Raw genomic sequence first — 22422 nt, 5'->3', positions numbered from 1 at the left:
CTTATGGCAAACCTTGACTTCAAGAATCAGTGTATGGATGAGAAACTGTTAAGGCATCTGACCTTCCTCTGTACTCCATTTGGCAGACACAAAAATACTACCCAAGAACTATCACTTCCATAAAGCAATGCAAAAAAAAAAAAAAGTCATTAATGTATTACTGTATCCTGCAAGGGCAACGCTCTGGAATTTATTCATTGTTAACGAATTACCAATAGTAAGAGTATATTTATATGCTTTTGTGCAAAAAAAAATGTAAGGTTTCATTATGCCAATGGGTATATGCTCCTTTGACAACCTTCTTGGCAGCGATTATAAAAGCTGAATCTTGGGGGGAAATGTCATGAGGGCCCAGCTTATTAAATTTTGTAAATCATAAGGCTTGTCTGCAAACGCAGAGCACTGCAGCTGATTTAGTCTTTGGCCTAGAAACTCTGCCGTTAGGACCATTAAACAGGTCCAGAGTTTAAGATGCGCAGTAAATTATACTCAAAAGAAATAGAGACTTTTGCCTCATGTGTTCTGTGAAGTGCAGACTCTCAGCAGCCCTGGGAGATGGAGCAAACCGAATGCAGAGGTGCTGGGCACTGGATTTCCACAAGGGTGCATCAGGCTTGCACTCCTTGACTGAGCCCACCTGAGAGTGATGCCACATTCTCCGAAGACTTTTAATACCAAAAATGGAGAACCAAACTAAATTAGGCTTCTCATATTTGAAAATTCTTCACAGCTGGAATAGACACAACCAATATTCATTTCAGGCTGTGCCAGCTTTTACAGTCACTCTCAACAAACAGCTATTATTAGAAGTGGAAAGGACAGTGCAGTTGGTCGTTTAAAAATAAAGGGTTGTCATTTTGATTTTTTTTTTTCTTAAAAGAAATAATGAAGTGCCTATAGCTACTATGACGGAAACACCCCCTTTAGAGACCACAAATAAATGAGACCATAAAGAAAGCAAAGTCATATGTCAAAGAAACCTCATCCAGTTAATCGTTCTTTGCAATAATTCTGTCATGAAACTTTCTAATGTTTTGTTTCTACTGAGATGTAAACTGCTAGCTGGTAATTGGGAGCCTACTCAGTTATTTAAGATTATATTAATTTTCAGAGAAAAAAAGTTTCTTTCTTTTTTCATACAAGACTAAATATTTCAGAGTTTCTAATGGCTAAGTTACAAATGGCCAACTATTTCATAAAAAGTAGGGAAGAAATTCTTTCCTGAAATATATGGACTAAAGGAAAATGATCTAGAGTATGTAATATGACAGTACTGTGTTGACATTTTGGAAAAGTGTTGCCTTCATTAATTTTTACATAGTTGTAGCATTTAATTGGCTAAGAATAAACATCAAAATTGCCCCATTACACCAATATAATCTATTGGTGTCTTATTAAATATCACACTTTCATGTCTTCATAAAAAGAAAAATATATAAGATTATTTCTAAAATGGAGTACTACATATAGTAAAAAATATATATATGTATTGGCTGATAACAAGCATGAATGTACCCATTCTGTAGATTTAGTAAACATAAACTGACTTAGTTTTCTATGGTACATGAACTGATAAGTGGTAAACGAACTGACAATTTATATTTACAAGGCCCTTTTGGGGGCAAAAAAATTAAATGTCAATCATTTATTGGCCTCTTCCCCAAGATTCTGCATACCCAACACTTCACAATGTAATACAAAAGAACACAGCTTGCTTAAATTCATTTTTTAAAAATGTCCCGTTTGGATATGCTTCATGTTAAGACACAAAAATCTAGTTTGGAAGATATGATTAAAATGTGGTTTGATATCAATAGAAGAAGGAAAGGGTAGAAATCAATACTGTGAGAGCTAATAAAGACAAATGTTTTGTGATTCACCTGGGAAGGAATAATAGATGAAAAATTGAATATGATTCAGCAATGTTACACTGTCACCAAAAGGCAAATGCTATATCGGATTTCATTAATAGATATATCATGTAAAACAAGCAAGGTAATTTTTTAGCAGCAGCAGTTCCCAACACTATCGGTTAGGCTGAAGTTGGAAAAGCGTCTATACTTTGGGGCACAATCATTGCACAAAAAGTTGTATGACATTTACCGTGGCCTCTACCAGACTGAGTCCAGTACAATGAGATGGTGCCCGGCTACCACTGACAGCTCTGACAGGGATCACAATAGAGGGTCCTGGACAGAGCTGGAGAAAAATGTAGAACAAAATTCTAACTCAAAAAGAAAGACCAGACTTGCTGGCCTGACAGAGACTGGAGAAACCCTGAGAGTATGGCCTCCGGACACCCTTTCAGCTCAGTAATGAAGTCACTCCTGAGGTTCACCCTTCAACCAAAGATTGAACAGGCCCATAAAACAAAACAAAACTAAAGGGGCACACCAGCCCTGGGGCAAGGACTGGAAGGCAGGAAAGCTGGTAACAGGGAGCCCAAGGTTGAGAAGGGAGGGTGTTGACATGTCGTGGGGTTGTTAACCAATGTCATAAAACAGTATGTGTACTAACTGTTTAACGAGAAACTAGTTTGTTATATAAAACATCATCTAAACTACAATGGAAAAAAAAGTTATATGAAGTTCACAGGAGAGCAAAAATCAAACACAAATAAAACTAAATACATAGACATACTAGCAAACCAAAGCTTTAGAAACCCAGACTTGCTTTCAGAGTTTAGGAAAACTAAGTCTCTGTTCAGTCAAAAGCAAAACAACTAAAAGGAGTCATAATTACAAAATTTTTACTAAAATAATGCACATCTTCTACATTTGTTTGCCAACCATACCCTCCTCCTTGAGTTTTTTCATAAGTGTCACTATAACAGTTTTTTTTAACATGTTGATATTAAAAAAATTAGCATAGCACGCTTCCAAAAATACCTTGCATCAAACATACAAGTTGCGTGTCATTTGCATTAAAAATACAGTACTGTAACCAAATGCATAAAGGGAATGGTATCTAAAAAGAAGATAGGGACCAGTCATTTTTATTAGGCAGTGATAGAACCAACAACAAATGGATTTCAATTATTTCAGGCTACAATTTACATTACGCAGAAAGGAAAATCCCTAGCACATAGACAACCATGAAATGATCCAATGGTATGTCTGGGATCCCAGTTATTAGGCATATTGAAAACACAGTCAGTCCTTACACTTAGCCTTCCAAAAGTGATTTGAATTAATGAGTACGTGGCTGTTTTAGTTACCTGGTGCTGCAGTAACTAAAACAAGTGAGCAGATTTAAAAAAACAAAAGTTTATTTTCTCACAGTTTTTTTTTTTTTTTTTCTCACAGTTTAGGAGGCTAGAAATCCAAATTAGGGCATTGGCTGTGGGAAGGTTCCTTACTTGTCGGTAGTCTCAGGAGTTTCTTGGAGTTCCTTGGTATTCCTTAATGCTTCTTAACATTCCTTGGCATCTGGCTTTCGCCTATGTATGTCTCTGCTCTATTCTGCTGTTTTTATAACTCACAAGTGGTCAGGTTTAGGACCCACCCTACTCTGGTATGGCTTCATTAACATAACAAAAGAAAAATCCCTATTTCCAAACAGGGTTATATTTACAGGTTTTTATAGTACTTAGAATTTCAGCACACATTTTGAGGGGACACAATTCAATTCATAACAATGGCTGAAGACATCTTCAAACAGTTTTTATTTGTTCCCTGATCTATATAACATGACATCTAGTCAGACTACTAACTAAAACAGCAAAATTGAAAGAAACAGCAGGGCCTGGGGGACATTCAGCTTGAAGTTATGAACTCCAGGGCTCACTGACTCCCCACTTTGTCAAAAATAAATTATCTCAGAATAAAAATGTAGGAAAAATATCAGCTAATTTTATTTAGTACTATTTAGTACTCCATCTTAAGAGCTACACAAATATCCCTCCATTTTACAAATGAGAAAACTGAAGTACAAAGAGGTTAAGTGCACTGTCTGAGGACCTTTCAGGGCATTTGGAACAACATCCTACTCTTTTATAATGGGTCCATTTTTCTGCCCCTTGTGGTTAAAATTGCAAAGATAAATGATCCTTTTTCTGCTAAAGGAATTTTCTCAATAAAACTCCTATGTTGGGGATAAAAAACTTTTGTCTGATACAATTTTGTTGCCCACAAGTTCCTCCAGTCAGGATTTTGAACTCTAACAGTCTAGTTGCAGTGCCTACCAGGCTATTCTGCCTTTTTGTTACCCAGGAATATGCCTCTAAGTCTACAAAAAACTAACTAAAATGGACTAGGATGATAGCATAAGCATATATCACTAGATATTGACAAAGTTTCAATTCATGACCAAAGAAATACTCTTGTAATGCAGAAGGAGAAAATTAGAAGAGAAATAAGGAAATTGTTACACTTAATGAATGACAATAACATTACAACATATATTGTGAAAGGCTAAGGAATATTTTCTCTGGAGACTTCCTAAAATTCTAAGTAGTTTAGATTTTCATCTTTCTGTGATGATTTTGTGCAACGCTTTGTTTAATGCAGACTGTTAGATTAAGTGTTCCCAACCACTTTTATAGCATAATAATTTACAAAAACTATAACACTGCTTTGGAAACATCACACAAGGGGAGTTCTAAGGGAATATTTAATTTCTGTCTAATATAGATTAATTTAATATTTAATTTCTGCCCAATTTAGACTAATCTTATTAATAGAGGCAGCTGGCTACAAACCACATTCCCAAAATTTACATCTTTTGGGTACCACTGAAAGAAGAGGCAATTAGAAATGGGAATAGAAAAGTAATCCAGAACATGGTCACGATTATGATAGTTATCTAAATTTTATCACTTATTATACAAGTAGGAGCCCTGGCGGCACAGTGGTTAAGAGCCAAAAGGTCGGCACTTCAAATCCACTAGCTGCTTCTTGAAAACTCTGTGGGCCAGTTCTATGCTGTCCTATAAGGTCACTATGAGTTAGAACTGACTCGATAACAACAGGTTTTGTTTTTGATTTATTGTACAAGTACTGTGGTGACTTGTGTATTGTTATGATGCTGGAGCTATGCCACCAGTATTTCAAATACTGGCAAGGTCACCCACGGTAAATTGATTTCAGCAGAGCATCCAGACTAAGACAGACTAGGAAGAAAGGCCTGGGGATGTATTTCCAATGAAAACCGTACGGATCACAACATAATATTGTCTGACGTAGGGCTGGAAGATGAGCCTGCTAGGTTAGAAGGCACTTAAAATACACAGTGACCACGACAATGTACTCAAACACACCAGCAATCATGAAGATGTTACAGGACTGGGCAATGTTTTGTTCTGTTACACACAGGGTCACCATGAGTCAGAGCCAACTCGACAGCAAGGAACAACAACATGATATGAGCATACTTGATTCAGAAATGTTATTCAAAGATGTAGTCATGCTATTAAAAAAAAAAAAAGCCTAGCTGTGAAACAGACGTTGGGTTCATGCTACTTCTTGTATAAAACAATGATTTTAACTAATTTCCTCTTGCCCTTATGGCTTCTAGGTATTTCAATATGCTTTGGCATTCTCTCTCTCTTTTTTTTTTTTTTTTTGCTTCTCACTTGAGTTAATCTTACTGAAAGCATATTTCATTTCTGGCCAAAACAATGGAAACAAATAACAAAACTATAATCTTAGAGTTAACATAAAACTTTTCTTTCCTCAATGCTCATCTCCATTATCACTTTGAACATGTCCACAGTAGCACAGGTGCTACTGGGCATGTTTTCCCACCTGTTGCATTATTCTGCTTATCTCCATGGTCTAAGGACCATTAAGGGTATCTGGAACAATACCATACTCTTTTATAATTGGTTCATTTTTCTGCCCCTTGTGGTTAAAATTGCAAGGATAAATGACCTCCTTTCTGCTCAAGGAATTTTCTCATTAAAACTCCTGTGTTAGAGATAAAAATTTTTATTCAATATAGTTCTTAATTCTCACATGTAATGCTGGTGAATTTACGAACTTAACACTAGAATCAAAAAATAAAGTGCTTTCTCTGAACCATAGATCCTGAACCTGCTCCAAAAAAAAAAAAATTTGTAGCTATGTTTATATAAAACACTGATTCTTCGTTGTTCTTCACTGAATATATACTAATTGATAAAACAGTGATCAAATCCAGGCAGATTTTAAAAAGATGGGCATGGTTGAAATACTGAGACTGCCACTTACTAGCTGTATAACATTGGCAACTTAACTCTGCACCTGCTCTGCATGTTTAATGGGATAATTTTACCCTTGTTGCAGGATGACTATAAAGGCTAAAGGTCATATCAAATTAGTATGATGCTGTCATGGATTGAATTATGCCCCCCCCCAATATCTGTCAACTGGGCTAAGTCATGATTCCCTTGTATGAATGTATGATTGTCTACCATTTTATCTTCTGATGTGATTTCCCTATATGTTGTAAATCCTATCACTATGATGTAATAAAATGGATTAGTGGCAATCATACTGATGAGGTCTACAAGATTAGGTAGTGTCTTAAGCCAGTCTTTTTTGAGATACAAAAGATAGAAGCAAGCAGAGAGACATGGATACCTCATACAACTAAGAAAGCAGCACTGGGAGCAGAAAGCATCCTTTCAACCTGAGGTTCCTGAGCTGAGATACTCCAGACCAAGGGAAGGCTGATGCATCACAAGGACCTTCCTTCGGAGCCAACAAAGAGAGAAAGCCTTTCCCTGGAGCCAGCACCCTTAATTAGACCTTCTAGCCTACTAGACTGTGGGAAAATAAATTTCTCTTTGTTGAAGCCATCCACGTGGTATTTCTGTTATAGCAGCACTAGATGACTAAGACGGATACCAAATTAGTACTATGCACATATCAGGTACCCAATGAATGGTAGTTCTTAACATTATGTTTATAGTTTAATGAAGTGCTACAGGGCGTTCGAAAGCCAAAGGGGAGTCCAAAAGAAGGAAGTAGTTTGTTAGACAACCTGAAAGTTGGGATTGAAAGGGTCTCGGCCAATCTTCCATTCCTGTGGAATCCCTTTCTACCTCCAGGACTTCCTCAGTGAGAGGGTGATTTCAAGAGGGCAGAGTCCCAAACCCCGCATCCCTTTTATTGGAGAATATCAGAATTTGTTTGGTGAACTGGGCTTTCAAACAAGATTTAGGTTGATAGAAATTTCCTTTTTGTAGGTTAGTAGAATAACCTTGGAAGCTATGTGAGATGTCCAGAATTCAATCAGATTTTTTTTTTTTTTAATTCTCAAGAGTAGAGATACTAAGAGATTAAAAGTACATGAAAAAAATACAGAATTTCATCAAGCTTGGGTCCTCTATTGTTAGAGGGAAAAGACATCCTTCGTAATTTAAGAACTAAAATTATGCAAAATCCAATTAAGAAGTGGAGCCATCTGGGAGAGGATTATAGAGTAATCTGACTTGTGATCTATATGATTACCTTGGCTTTAAATTAGGAAGTCTCTGTCAGAGACAATAAATAAGTGTCTGTCCATCCTATCACATCACAGACAAAGAAGCAGTTGCCATGCTTCCTGTATTAGTCTAATTCAGTAGTTAATTACTCATACTCTGAGTTTTTAACTTTTAGGGACAGAAGTTTATCACAGAAAATAGGTTAATTAAGAGTTATTTTTAAAAAGAATAATACAACATGAAACTTGGTAGAACTAAAGAAATTATGAAGAAAAATAACCTATTAAAGGATATCAACCGTATTTGTCACTCCTTGTTCAGTCCATTTGATCTTCTCTTTAAATATTTTGTTAGTACATATGCTAGTCTTTAAATATAAATGCTTATTAAGTTTTCTCTTACTGTTAAAAACACTTTGCCCATTTTGTAATTTCTTTTTTATAAAATAAGGAAAATACAAGAATGTTTCAAGAAAAACCTTAAATTTCCATAAATTTACCACCCAGAGTGAAAAATTTGGTACGTTTCCTTCCAGATTTCTTCTGTGTATGTACACATAAACATTTTAAAAAGTAAAATTAAGATCATATTTTTCTTTTAGTTTTGTCTTCTTTTCCTCCCCCGGTAGCCTTATTTAATAGATATTTTCCCTAATCTATAAATACCTCTGAAAGTGGTTTTTGATGGCTACGTAATATTTCATTGTATAAACATACCCTTTTTAAACATATCTTAACTTATTTAACCATTTCCCTGTGGCTAAATATTCAAGTTTTCTGATTGCTTATTATTACATAATTGCATAATTAATGCCTGAAAACATGTGTGAGTGCCAAGAGAATAAGATTTGACTAAAAAAGAGTATGTATTAGACAGAAGTTCCTAGAGAATTAAAATATTATTTTGTACTTTTAAAAATCACTCCTATTATTTTTTTATTAACATTCTCCTTGGAGATAAAATATTCGATTATATATTTCTAGTATTCCATACATATTCTTTGATTTCTTTCTTTTGCTCATAATTGAATGTGCAATTAACTTAATTCTATTGAATCTAATGATTCTCCATCGTTGGTGTGTCAAATTTCCATTTTTATCTTAAAACTATCTTAGCTGTATTCATTTGAGAAATGTACGTATGATTACTTGTATCAACATTTTATTTTTTCCATTTTACAACATGTTTTTGGAAACGTGGACAAAATCCAATAAAAAAAATCAAATAATTGTATGAACACTACTGTTAAGACAAACCTGTCATCGCCATCAAATTGAAATGGTAGCTGGCATGTCATCTGCGTATACCAACAGCAGAAACCAACTTCAGCTGGCCAGCCTAAGTAAAAGAAAATGTACTGGAAGAACACAGAAGAGTTTACAGGATCAAACGGAAGTCAGAATGGGAACAGGCAGCAGGCAGAAACACCTGATCTCAGGGATAAGAGCCATTGGGAAGTCTTTCTCTGGCACTGCTGTGACTAAAATGAATACAAATTGTTTCTTCTTGCATCATCCCACTAAAAGTTCTATTTTTCCAGGAGAAAGCACCCAGTTGGATGAGCTACCCTTGGTAGTACTGGAGGTAGAGAAAGGACCTGGGGAAAGGAGCATCCAGAGACTTTGTGAATTCTCTAGTGAGAAGGCAAGCACGTGAACTTAACCTTTCCGCTGTGTTGTCACAAGGTGGAGGAGAAGGAATAGCCCAAGAGGGGGAATCAAGGTGCTCTTAGGAAGAAGGAAAATGAAAGTATGCAAGCTATGTAGGGGCAGGAATTTTTATCTTTTTTGTTCACCAATGTGGCATATTTTCCGATTGCCATCCAGTCAATTCCAACTCAGGGTGATCTCATGTGTTAAAGAGTAGAATAGCTCCATGGGTTTTCCTGGCTGCAATTTTTATAGAAGCAAATCACCAGGCCTTTCTCCACAGCACCACTGGGTGGGCTTGAGCTGACAATCTTTAGTTTATTAGTCAAATGCAAACTATTTGTGCCACCCAGGGACCTGATGTAGCATATAAAAAACCAAAAAGCCCATTGCCGTCGAGTCGACTCCGACTCCTAGAGACCCTATAGGGTAGCATAGAACTGCTCCATAGAGTTTCCAAGGAATGCCTGGTGGATTTGAACTGCCAACATTTTGGTTAGCAGCCGTAGCACTTAATCACTGTGCCACCAGAGTTTCATATAATAGGTGCTTAATAAATATTTATTGAATTAATTGAATTGAGTAGGCAAAAGGAAGGAAGAAAAGGAGGGAAGGAAGGAAGAAGGAAAGAAGGAAGGAAGGACGAAGGAAGGGAGGAAGGGAGGAAGGGAGGGAGGGAGGGAGGGAGGGAGGGAGGGAGGGAGGGAGAAACTAAGAAGAGAACACAGAAAGGAAAGGATGAGAAGGGAAGAGAAGAGGAGAAGAAAAAGAAGAGAAAAGGGAGAGGGAAAAGGGAAGGGAAGGAAAAGAAAGAAAATGGCAAAAGTTAAAAGTAATTCGGGATAAATTTTATTTTAATAAAGTGGACACACCAGCTAGGTGACACTACTTTTTCTTTTCGTTAACAATAAGGAGTAACTCTAAAGTAACATAATTGATTTTCTTGGGTGGCTTGCACATTGACTTTGAAGGCAATTTTCAAAGGGAAGCTCTAAAATGATCTTAAACAATAGCAGTAATGTTGGTGTAATATAGAGCTTCCCTACAAAGGGACTTTAAAGGACTCATTTGGATGTTTAAGTCCTGCTATGTAGGCTTTTAAAAAATTCATTTGTGGTTACACTGTATATTTTCCATAAACTAATTGGTTAAAGAAAGCAATATAAGGCAATAAGAAAATGAAGACGGAACCGGGAAGGACATCACTCTAAACTTGGTAGGTTTAATAACATTTACAGATCAAATATAATTTTGGAGACCTAAATGATTTTTTAAACACATTTGCAAGGCCTGCTAAGAACTATAATAATAGCTACCATATATCTAATGCTGACTATGTAGAAGGCATTTTACATTAAATTATCTATAATACTCATAACAACCACCCTACTAAATAGATACCTCTGCTCCAATTTTACAGGTAAGGAAATTGAAGGTCAGAAAGGTTGAACTGCCCAAAGTCATGCATTAAAACAAGGTAAAGTCATGATCTGAACCCTGGTCTCTTTACCACCGTACCCTGGGTGTGATACTGAATATAATACTGCCTAAAAGCAAAAGAAAATGAGGCCAGGTATTCATGTTCTCCTCTAAGCTACAAACTTATGAATATATTTATTACTTGCCTACACCTCCAAAATGTTCACACCCAAACCAGTTTAACATATTTTCTAAATGATGCTAAATTCAAGCAAGCATTTAATATTACCATCCAAGCCTTTACAATTGTTTCTTCTGAATCTAATTATCTTACTGTATTCAAAATCTAATTGTTGATCAATGCTGCTGCTGTTAGTTGTTGAATCGATTCCGGCTCATGGCAACCCTATGTATACGTAGTAGAGCTGCTCCATAGAATTTTCAAGGCTGTGACCCCTTAGAAGCAGATCACCACCCTTACTTCTGAGGAACCTCTGAGTGAGCATGAACCCCCAACCTTTTAGTTAGTAGTCCAGCGTTTAATCACTTGTGCCACCCAGAGACTCCTAATTGTTTATCCACACATAATATTTATTTATTCTGTAGTTTAAATGAAGTTTTACAGAGCAAATTACTTTCTCATTAAGCAATTAATACCCACATTTTTTCTTGAGAATGGTTGCCAGCCCCATGATAAATCAACACTCCCTCCTTCTTGACCTCGGGTTCCCCATTACCAGCTTTCCTGTCCCCTCCTGCCTTCTTGTACTTGCCCCCAGGCTGGTGTGCCCATTTAGTCTCATTTTGTTTTATGGTCACGTCTAGTCTTTGGCTGAAAGGTGAACCTCAGGAGTGACTTCAGTACTGAGTTAAAAGGGTGTCTGGGGGGCATACTTTCAGGGTTTCTTCAGTATCTGTCAAGCCACACATAATATTTATTTTTAAAATCGAATGTATCTGAAACATTACAAAATAGATGGATAGTAATGAACTTTCTATTAAGTGAATGGAACTTTAGCATACGACTCACATTTGCACCAAATTCTTATTTTATGAAAAAAAAAAAAAAGCCTTGTTTTCTGTAATGACCAAGGAATAGGTATATAGATATCCCTTATAAGGACTCCTTGATGCCAGCAAGTATTGGCATGAAAAAGTAATAAAAGAGAGCTCATGAAGATCTAAAAAGTTTATGGGAAGAACGATTGCTTCATAATGAGAGTTTCCAGATCACAAAGTAGAAAGAAGAAATCCAACTATAAATCTGTATTCAGAGTATAGTGAGGAAAAAGGATATGAGGTAATTTTTGCCTTACTTTCGAGCAGCACAGATCTTATGAACAGAGGTGGAAGTTACTCAATAATATTTATTGCGAAGCCTAGTTCAGTGCCTTCCACGGGTGGGCAGTCAATAAATCTTATTTGGAGATGATATTTATGCAATGATAATCAGTTGACTTCAGCACAGCCATTTGGGGGGAGAATATTGTCTGTACTGAGGTTAAGCCTTGTGAAGTAAAATAATAAAAGGAAGGGCAAAGACCAGATGTGAAAAGTATTCAGAAAAGAAATTAAGATTCATGCAAATTTTGCAGAAGACTTGGCCATTACTATTCAGAAAAGTAAATGCATTTTCATAAAGTTTTTGAAACAGCTTTGGTAAATGGAGGGAATGCGTAAAAATTATATGGGATTCTCTTCTCCCCTCCAGCTTCCCAAACCAACACATATTTATTTATTTATTTATTCAAACAAAGAAGGGCTCAGAGGGAATCTGACTCTTGTTTCAGGGCAAGAGGAATCAATGATGTATAATTGAGTCCTTTTGCCTTTGTTTCTTGAGGTTTATATATACCAAATTAACAAATTATAAGCACTACCTTTAGAGCTTTGCCACGTGACAAATCTAACTGGATAACTTCATACAAGGAGTTAATGGTTTTGTTCAACTGTATCAAATGATTTAAACATAAAAAAAATTAGGTGGAGTTTGAGGTGAGAATCCTTATTTTCCTAGCATGAATTAAAATCCTATCTCATTAAAACACATAGGCACACAAATAGCAGGGCACCCTCAGTGTACACTGAGATAAAAGTTATATGAGTTAGTCTTGTGTCTAGAAAAAAAAAAAACCCAGCTATGCTGACAGTTAATCCAGAAAATCCTATACCTTTTCCTTGTGAACAATTTATTTTTAACATAACTTTTGTGTGGTACTTTAAAATAATAGAAATTTAAATTATTTTTTTCTATCTGGTAAGAGACTTAGCTTGAGGAATGGCTTATGGAAAGGAATAAAATGAATATTAGAAAAAACGTACTGAGGCTATGACAACATTTCTTTAAAGGTGACATGTACAACTATTTCCCTCCATATCTGACATGTACATTTTAGAAGGAGATAAAGTATATTAGACTCAAAAATAGTATGGTTACATTAAAGAAGCAAATAACCAGAGCTGAATCTGTCACCTTCACAGTCCCAAAGTTCTCAGTTAATGTTTGTATGAGCAGTAAGAAGAAAAGTGCATAGCTGACAGGACATTGTGTTAAAAATCCAAAAAGGAAAGAAGGAATCTGCTGCAAGCTTCGGTTACCCAACTACTAAAATCATTTCTCTATTAAGGTCTAATTTTAGTTTTCTTAGAATTGCCTATGTCCGCCTTTCTTTTTCTATTCACAAACCCAGTTTGAAACTCCATGGCTGGCATAACTCCGCCTAAGATTTTGGCAGTTAGCTAACAACAGTAACTTTTTCCTGCTCTTTTCTTATAGAGTAAGTAAGAGGAAGAAGAAGAAAACCGAGGCTTCTCAGTTAGCAGAGACAATGAAGTCTAAGAAAGAGGAGGGGATGAATAGGTGGGTCAAGCAAAGGAAGTGTAGGAAGCAACCATGTCCCCAGGAGCAGCAATCAGCCAAACACCAGAAAGGATAAGCTCAAAATAAGAATTACTTCCTTTCTCTGGTATTTCTCATTTTACACAAACTGTACTCTCATCCAAGTCCCGACCTTATCACCAACTTCCTTCTGCGGGGAAGTCTGTTTTGACAATTTAAACAAAGTTTACAATAAATCTTTGCAAGCAGACAACTGAAGCCTTGGGAGCAAGTCACTGTGAAAACCTGGAGAGGACAAAAATCCATGTTGCCCTGAGACCAAGTTCAAAGAAATTATGGATTTGTGGGAAATATATTGAATTGTACCCTGTTAAAACAAAAATAATATTAAGGTAACGTGATGGTTAAGATTGCGTGTCACCTTGGCTGGGCCATGATTCTCAGTGTTTAGATGTGATCACCCCTATGATAGGATTTGCTATGCGTAGCCAATCAATTGAAAAGGAGCTCCCTTCAGTGTGTGGCCTGCATCCGAATACAAGTGGAGGTTCTGGCTTTTGCATGCCTAGATCCTGCAGTTGCCTCTTGTTCATCTGACCTCTGGTTCTTATGACTTGAGCTAGCAGTTTACCTGCCAATCTTGGGATCTGTTGATTTTCAAAGCCTGTGAACAAGAGCCCTGCTCTCCGAACTACCGATCTTGAGTTCACCAGCCAATGTAGCTATATGAATCAGAAGAAATATCTATCCTGATCCATGGACTTGGGACATTTCAGCCTCTACAATCACATCAGCCATTCCCTTGATACAAATCTTTCTATACATATATTTATACGCTTTACTGGTTTTGCTTCTCTAGCCTAAGACATTTGGTACCAAGAGAGGTTCTGGAGAAACAAAATTGTAAGGATGAGTTTTCCAAATTTGTTCTCAATTTGGGTTAGTCTTAAAGATGTTGATGTTACTGTTCCAGCAGTAAGAGGGCACTGCTAATCCATGGCATGAGGTAGCAATAAAAATAGGCAAAATATCACCACCAGTACATCAGGTATTGGTGAAAAATGAGGCTCTGAGTGAACACACGTGTGATGTATTTCTAGACTTTTGTTATGATAAGAAGTATAAGGAAGCCAGTTGGTTGACCCTACTTTCACTAGACAAACGGTTGAAAGAAAGAGATGCGCTCAAGGCTTCGGAGTCAAAGCTCGAATGTCACATAAACGACCTCAAAGTTTCCACTTGTGCTTTGAAAGAAAGCCTTATGTCTTGTAGTAACAGAGCTGATATTGTCAAAAACCAAAACCCAGAGTCTTATTGCAAGAGTGGCTGAATTATCACACCAGCGCAATTGCCAGGCTTGAGAGGTGTCTGAAGTTAAAGTGAGGACATTGATTGGGAAGAAATGGGAGCCTGAAACTTGGGATGGGGATATATGGACAGATAATCAGGAAACTGGAGCTTCTAAATTCCAGTGACTCACTCTTGCCAACAGAACCACTTCCATCTGGAGAGATTACTTCATGTTTGTATACTACACCACCCTGCCCAGAAAAACCATTAGCTCCTCTAAAAAAAAGACATTATCCCTAGACCAGTTGCCTCTAAAGAGCCCTCACCTGAGTCATTGCCTAGGGCAAAGGCTGAAGCAGATGTTTTACAAGACAATGCTGAACATTCTCAAAACAATTCTACACTACCGATTCTGGCTTCTAGATCTATAACTAGATTTAAGTCCCAGTGTGTGACCCAGGAGGAGATACACTACACTCCAAAAGAACTGCTTGAATTTTCTAATATGTACAAAAAGAAACCGGGGGAATATGTATGAGAATGCTATTATGTGTGGGATAATGGTGCAAGGAACATAAAGATGAATCAGTCTGAGTTTGTTGATATGGGTACACTAAGCACAGATTCTTCATTCAATGTTTCAGCTTAAGAATTTGGGAAACGATCTTATAGTTTATTTGGTTGAGTTCCTGAAGCATGGATTATGAGGTGGCCTACACTAAATCAAGTTGAAGTACGGGAACTGCCTTTGTATACTGTAGAAGACGGTATCCAAGGCTTACGGAAATTCAATTTTTTGGGGGGGGAGGCTGGGTAGAGTGGATTTATCAGTTTAGACCCACAGACCCACACATGGAATGCCCAGAGGACACACATTTTACCACAACTGTGAGGAACAAATTTGTGAAGGGAGCTCCAGCATCTTTGAAGAGTGCTGTGATAGCTATTTTATGTAAATAGATTTGACAGTGGGAACTGCCCTAAATGAATTACGACACCTAACTACAATGTGACTGATTGGACCTGGTGGTAGTAGGGGCGAAGTGGTGGCACTCAACTGACAAAGACAAGGCGGGGGTGGTTACAGCAATGGACAGTGGAGTCAAAGCAGTAATCAGAATAGTCCGACTTGTATGGACTTATGGCGTTGGGTACATAGTCATGGTGTCCCTAGGAGTGACATAGATGGGAAATCTACTAAATACTTACTTGATCTGTACAAACGGATGAATTCTAGGTCAGATGAACAGCAGTCTAACTCGAAGCACCAGAATAGAGAGTCACAGCCCCTCAATCAATTCCCGGACTTGAGCAAGTTTAAAGACCCACAACCCCTTGAGCGAAGGGGAGGCTGGGTCCACTTGAGGAAGGATTCCAATACGCTGCCAAAAATTTATACTTTTAATCTCTCTGCCAGCCTTACCCAAAGGGATTTACAGCCTTTTACAAGAGTAACTGTTCATTGGGGAAAAGGACATAATCAGAATTTTCAGGAATTACTGGATTCTGGCTCTGAACTGACACTAATTCCAGGAGACCCAAAACTTCACTCTGGCCTACCAGTCAGAGTGAGGGCATAGGGAGATAAGGTTATTAATGCAGCCTTGGCTCATATTCATCTCACAGTAAAACCAGTGGGTCCGAGAGCCCATCCTGTAGTGATTTCCCCTGTTCCAGAATGCAAAATTGGAATTGGTATACTCAGCAACTGGCAAAACCCCCATATTGGATTCCTGACAAGTGGAGTAAGGGCTATTATAGTAGAAAAAGTCAAATGGAAGCCATTAGAAGTGCCCCTACCTAGGAAAATAGTAAACCAAAAGCAATACAGCATTCCTGGAGGGACTGCAGAGATTACTGTCACCATCAAGGAGTTTAAGGATACAGGGGTGATGATTACCACCACATCCCCATTCAACTCACCTATTTGGCCTATGTAAAAAACCGATGGACCTTGAAGAATGGATTATTGAAAATGGGACCAGGTTGTGACTCCAATTGCAGCTGCTATTCCAGATGTGATTTCATTGCATGAGCAAATTAATATATCTCCATACTTGTTTTGAAGGATGCCACTGAAGCAGTGTGCCTTCAGCTGGCAAAGCCAGCAATACACCTTCATGGTCTTACCTCAGCAGTATATGAACTCTCCAGCCCTATGTCATAATTTAGTCCACAGGGATCTTGATTGACTTTCCCTTCCACAAGCATCACACTGTTCCATTACATTCTTGACATTATGCTGATTGAACCTAGTAAGGATGAAATGTCAATGACTCTGGACTTATTGGTAAAACATTTACGTGCTAGATGGTGGGAAATTAATCCCACAAAAATTGAGGCACGTTCACCTCAGTAAAAGTGGTAGAGGTCCAGCAGTGTGGGGCATGTTAAGATATCCCTTCTTAAGTGAAGGATAAGTTATTACATCTGGCTGCTCCCACAACTAAAAAGGAGGCACAAAATCTAGTGGGCCTCTTTGGATGTTGGAGGCAACATATTCCTCATTTGGGAGTAGTATTCAGGCTTATTTATCAAGTGACTCAAAAAGCTGCTAGTTTTGAGTGGGGCCCAAAACAACAGAGGTTCTGCAACTGATTCAGGCTGCTGTGCAAGATGCTCTGCCACTTGGACCATATGACCCAGCTGATCCAATGGTGGTTGAAGTGGCAGTGGCAGATAAAGATGCTGTTTGGAATCTTTGGCAGGCCCCTAAAGGTGACTCACAGCACAGACTCTTAGGATTTTGGAGCAAAGCCCTGCCATCCTCTGCAGATAACTATTCTCTTTTTGAGAAACAGCTTTTGGCTTGTTATTAGGCCTTAGTAGAGACTGAATGCTAAACCATGCCCACTAAGTCACCATGCGGCCTGAGCTGCCCATGATGAACTGGGTGTTGTCTGACCCACAGAGTCATAAAGTTGGACGTGCACAGCAGCACCCCATCATTAAATGGAAGTGACATATAACGATATATACTAGATGGGGCCCAAGCAAGACCTGAAGATACAAGTAAGTTGTATCAAGAAGTGGCCCAAATGCCCGTGGTCTCCACTCCTGTCACATTACCTTCCATCTCTCAGTCTGTACCTATGGCCTCATGATCAGTTGCCTGAGGAAGAGAAAACCCATGCCTGATTCACGGATGGCTTTGCACTTTATGCTGGCATCCCTCAAAAGTGGACAGCAGCAGCACTACAGCCCCTTTCTGGGACAGTGGTGAAGGGAAACCCTCCTAGTAGGCAGAACTTTGAGCAGTGCATCTGGTTGTTCACTATACTTACAAGGAGAAATGGCCAGATGTGTAATTGTATACTGATTGAGGGACAGTGTCCAATGGCTTGGCTGGAGGGTTGGGGACTTGGAAAGAACATGATCTGAAAATTGAAGACAAGTAGGAATGGGGAAAAGGTATGTGAATAGACCTCTCTGAATGGGCCAAAGAAGGGAAGATATTTGTGTCTCATGTGAATGCTCACCAAAGGGCAACCTCAGCAGAGGATGATTTTAACAATCAAGTGGATAGGATGATGTGTTCTGTGGAAACTAGTCATCCTCTTTCACCAGATACTCCCAAAATTGCTCAATGGGCTCATGAATAGAGTGGCCATGGTGGCAGGAATGGAGGTTTTGTATGGGCCCAGCAACATGAACTTCTACTCATCAAGGACGATTTGGCTACAGCCACTGCTGGATGCCCAATCTGCCAGCAGCAAAGAGCACCACTGAGTCCCCAGTATGGCACCATCCCTCGAGGTGATTGGCCAGCAACCTGGTGGCAAGCTGATTACATTGGACAGCTTCCATCATGGAAAGGGCAGCGTTTTGTCCTTACTGGAATAGATGTTTACTCTGGATATGGATTTGCCTTCCCTGCACACAGTGCTTCTGCCAAAACTACTATCTATGGACTTACAGAATGTCTTGTCCACCATCATGGTATCCCACACAGCATTGCCTCTAATTAAGGGACTCACTCCACAGCAAATGAAGTGCCACAGTGGGCCCACGCTCATGGAATTCACTGGTCTTACCATGTTCCCCATCATCCTGAAGCAGTGGCCTTGATAGAACAATGGAATGACCTCCTAAAGACACAATTATGGCACCAGCTAGGTGGTAGTGCCTTGCAGGGTTGGGTCAATGTTCTCCAGGAGGCTGTACATGCTCTAAACCAGCATCCAATATATGGTGCTATTTCTCCCATAGCCAGGATTCATGGGTCCAGGAATAAAGGGTAGAAATGGGTGTAGCACCACTCACTATTACCCCCAGTGATCCACTCATAAGATGTTTGCTTCCTGTCCCTGCAACCTTATGCTCTGCAGCTCTAAAGGTCTTAGCTCCAAAGGGAGGAATGATCCCACCTGGAGACACATCACTGATTTCATTGAACTGGAAGCTAAGAATGCCACCTGGCCACTTTGGGCTCCTTATGCCTCTGGATCAACAGGCAAAGAAGGGAGTTGCCACACTGACTGGTGTGATTGATCCTGATTACCAAGAGGAAATCAGATTGATATTACATAATGGAGTAAAGAAGGGTATGTCTGGAATGCTGGAGATTCCTTAGGGCGTCTTTTACTATTACCGTGCCCTGTGGTTAAAGTCAATGGAAAACTACAGCAACCTAATTCCAACATGACTACTAATGGCCCAGACCCTTCAGGAATGAAGGTTTGGGTCATCCCACCAGATAAAGAATCACGACCATTGAAGTGCTTGCTGAAAGCAAAGGGAATATGGAATGGGTGGTGGATGAAGGTAGATCTAAATACCACATGACCAGTTGCAGAAATGAGGACTGTAATTGTTCTGAGTATTTCTGCTTTGTATGTGTGCATCAAATATTATCATTTTTTCACTTATAAAATATAAGATGTAAATGGGGCTAGAGCATTTTCGGTGGTAGATGAGTTAGTTGTATCATGTTAGGTGCAAGAATGACTTTGTAATTTTCTCTATTCAGAAATTATGTATGGTTTGGGGAGTTGTGTACAGGTGCCAAGTTGATGAGGGGTGGACTGTGATAATTAAGATTGTGTGTCAACTTGGCTGGGTCATGATTCTCAGTGTTTATATGTGATCACCCCCATGATGGGAATCTGCTGTGAGTAGCCAGTCAGTTGAAAGGGAGTTTCCTTGGGCATGTGGTCTGTATCCAAATATAAGTGGAAGTTCTGGTTTTTGCCTTCACTGGATTCTGCAGCTGCCTCTTGTTCATCTGACCTCCAGTTCTTGGGACTTGAGCTAGCAGCTTACCTGCTGATCTTGGGATTTTTTGATTTTCAAAGTCTGTGAACAAGAGCCCTGCTCTCCAACCTGCTGATCTTGAGCTCAACAGCCCCTGGAGCTACGTGAATCAGAAGAAGTCTCTATCTTGATCTAGGGGACTTGGGACATTTCAGCCTTTACAATCATATGAGCCATTTTCTTGATATAAATCTTTCTTTACATGTATTTATACACTTTACAAGCCTAAGACAGCCAACGATAGAAATTGATTGAAATGTATTTAATTTACAATTTGCAAACTGGGGTAACATTTTGACTAGAGGGTCAAAAATGTTCCCAAGAGGAAAAAAATTCCAAAGATTCTTCAACCCCATCTTATCCACATTGCCATGGAAAAAAGGCTGGCACAGAACTGATAAAAACCAATTGTTGCTGTTAAGTGCCGTTGAGTCAGTTCCAACTCATAGCAACCCTATAGGACAGAGTAGAACTGTCCCATAGGGTTAGTGGTCAGGAAAGATTTCATACAGCATTGTCTTGAAGAATAATCAAAGAAATTGCTGATTTACCCTGAAACTTAGCTCTGGTCTGAGCTTGGAGTTTCTGTTTCTCGAAACTGACTGCAAAACATAAAAGCACAATGCCTAAGGCAAAACTGTCTTTACTAAGTTATTTACCAGCTATTGTTTGACTTAAAGGTGACTTCAGGAGACCAGTTTCCTCAAGGCTCAAGGTTCAAGTTGAAATCATCCCAATTTCATGGACCTCAGAAATCTGGATTCCAGGAGAATTAAAGCTCTGTTTCTCAACGCAAACACACACACACACAAATATTATTAGCAAATTCAAAATTTGTCAAATGTTTTTCATTAAGCCTGGCATAAGGACATGCACGTTTGTGTGTGTGTGTGTGAGAGAGAGAGAGAGAGAGAGAAAAGACACGAGAGCAAGAGAGAGAAACCCACAAAGAAAGAACTCAAGAGAGAAGAGCAAAATTTGTTTTCATCGTTAGCAATGTGCAAGTACTCAACAGTTACTGAATAAGAATGTACCCCCCTGAGGGAAAAAAAAATAGTAATGCTCCAACTGAGGAAAAAATCTTTCAGAAATAGTGAAGTATTTGAGTTCAGTTGAATTAGAGGTAGTCAAATAAAAAATATAAATCAAGCAGTGGTCAAATTTAGGAAAGTGAGCTAAGGCAAAGCGCAGAGAGATATCTATTCATTTGTTGACCAAGAACTTATTAAATATCCACTCTTCATCCACTAGACATTCATAAGTATTTATAAATATAAACATTCATAAATAATTATATTCATAAATATACACATTCATAATATTCCAAGTGCAAGCTTTGCTTTCAGTGAGTTCACAAATTACCTTGTCCAGGTGGGCAAAGATGACACATCTGGGAGTTAGACAATAAAAAAAAAATAGGAATCAGAAATTCAGATTAAAGAGAACAAAAAGAAAGGTCAGATACCTGGACAGGAGGATGAAGTCAATGAGAGAACCCGGGTCACTGGAACCACCAAGCTTTGCACAGATGTGCAGACTCTAAGTTAAGCGAAGCTGTCTTATCACAGGTGGAGAATCTGAGGCTGATCAAAATCATATACAATATGTTTGCTCCTCTATCAACCCCATATGACCCAGTATCACTTCCATCATCATCCTCATGTTGAGTAGATTCCAACTCATGGTGGCCCCATATGTGTCAGAGTAGAACTGTGCTCCATAGTGTTTTCAAAGGCTGGTTTTTCAAAAGTAGATTATCTACCCTTTCTTCCAAGGTGTCGTTGTTGTTTGTTGTTGTTGTTAAGTGCCATCGAGTCAGTTCTGACTTAAAGCAACCCTATATACAACACAACAAAACACTGTCCGGTCATCTATCATTCTCAGGATAGTTATGCTTGAGTCCCTTGTTGCAGCCACTGTGTCAATCCATCTCATTGAGGGTTGTCTTCTTTTTGGCTAACTCTATTTTACCAAGCATGATGTCCTTCTCCAGGGACTGATCCCTCCTGTTAACATGTCCAAAGTCCCACCATTCTTACTTCTAAGGAGCATTCTGGCTATGCTTCTTCCAAGACAGATTTGTTTGTTCTTTTGGCAGCCCATGGTATAGTCAATATTCTATGCCAACTCCATAATTCAAAGGCATCAATTCTTCTTCAGTCTTCCTTATTTTTTGCCCAGCTCTCAGTGCCTCTGGCTGGACTCAAACCTCCAACTTTTGGTTAGCAGCTGAGTGTGTTAACTGTTTGCACCACACAGGTACTCCTCAAATCCCTTAGCTTTATACAAAAGAACTTTGGATATCATACCTCTGAAGACTTCATCTCCTGCCTTTTTCTGCTTTGACTCTTCACCCAAACCAGATGGAACCAATCTCCAATCTGCACATATAATAGGCTCTTTCATGCTTACATGCTTCCCTAGTGCCTCCATTTGTTGAGTTCTCACATATGCTAGGCATTTGTGCCAAGTGCTCTATGTGCATTGCTCATATTATTCTCATGAGGAGGCTACAATAATTATTTCTATTTTACAGATAAGGAAACTGAGGCCTAATGAATTAA

The sequence above is a fragment of the Loxodonta africana genome, chromosome 17, assembly GCF_030014295.1.
Source record: "Loxodonta africana isolate mLoxAfr1 chromosome 17, mLoxAfr1.hap2, whole genome shotgun sequence".
Taxonomy (NCBI): domain Eukaryota; kingdom Metazoa; phylum Chordata; class Mammalia; order Proboscidea; family Elephantidae; genus Loxodonta; species Loxodonta africana.
Note: the sequence above shows the minus strand (reverse complement) of the source record.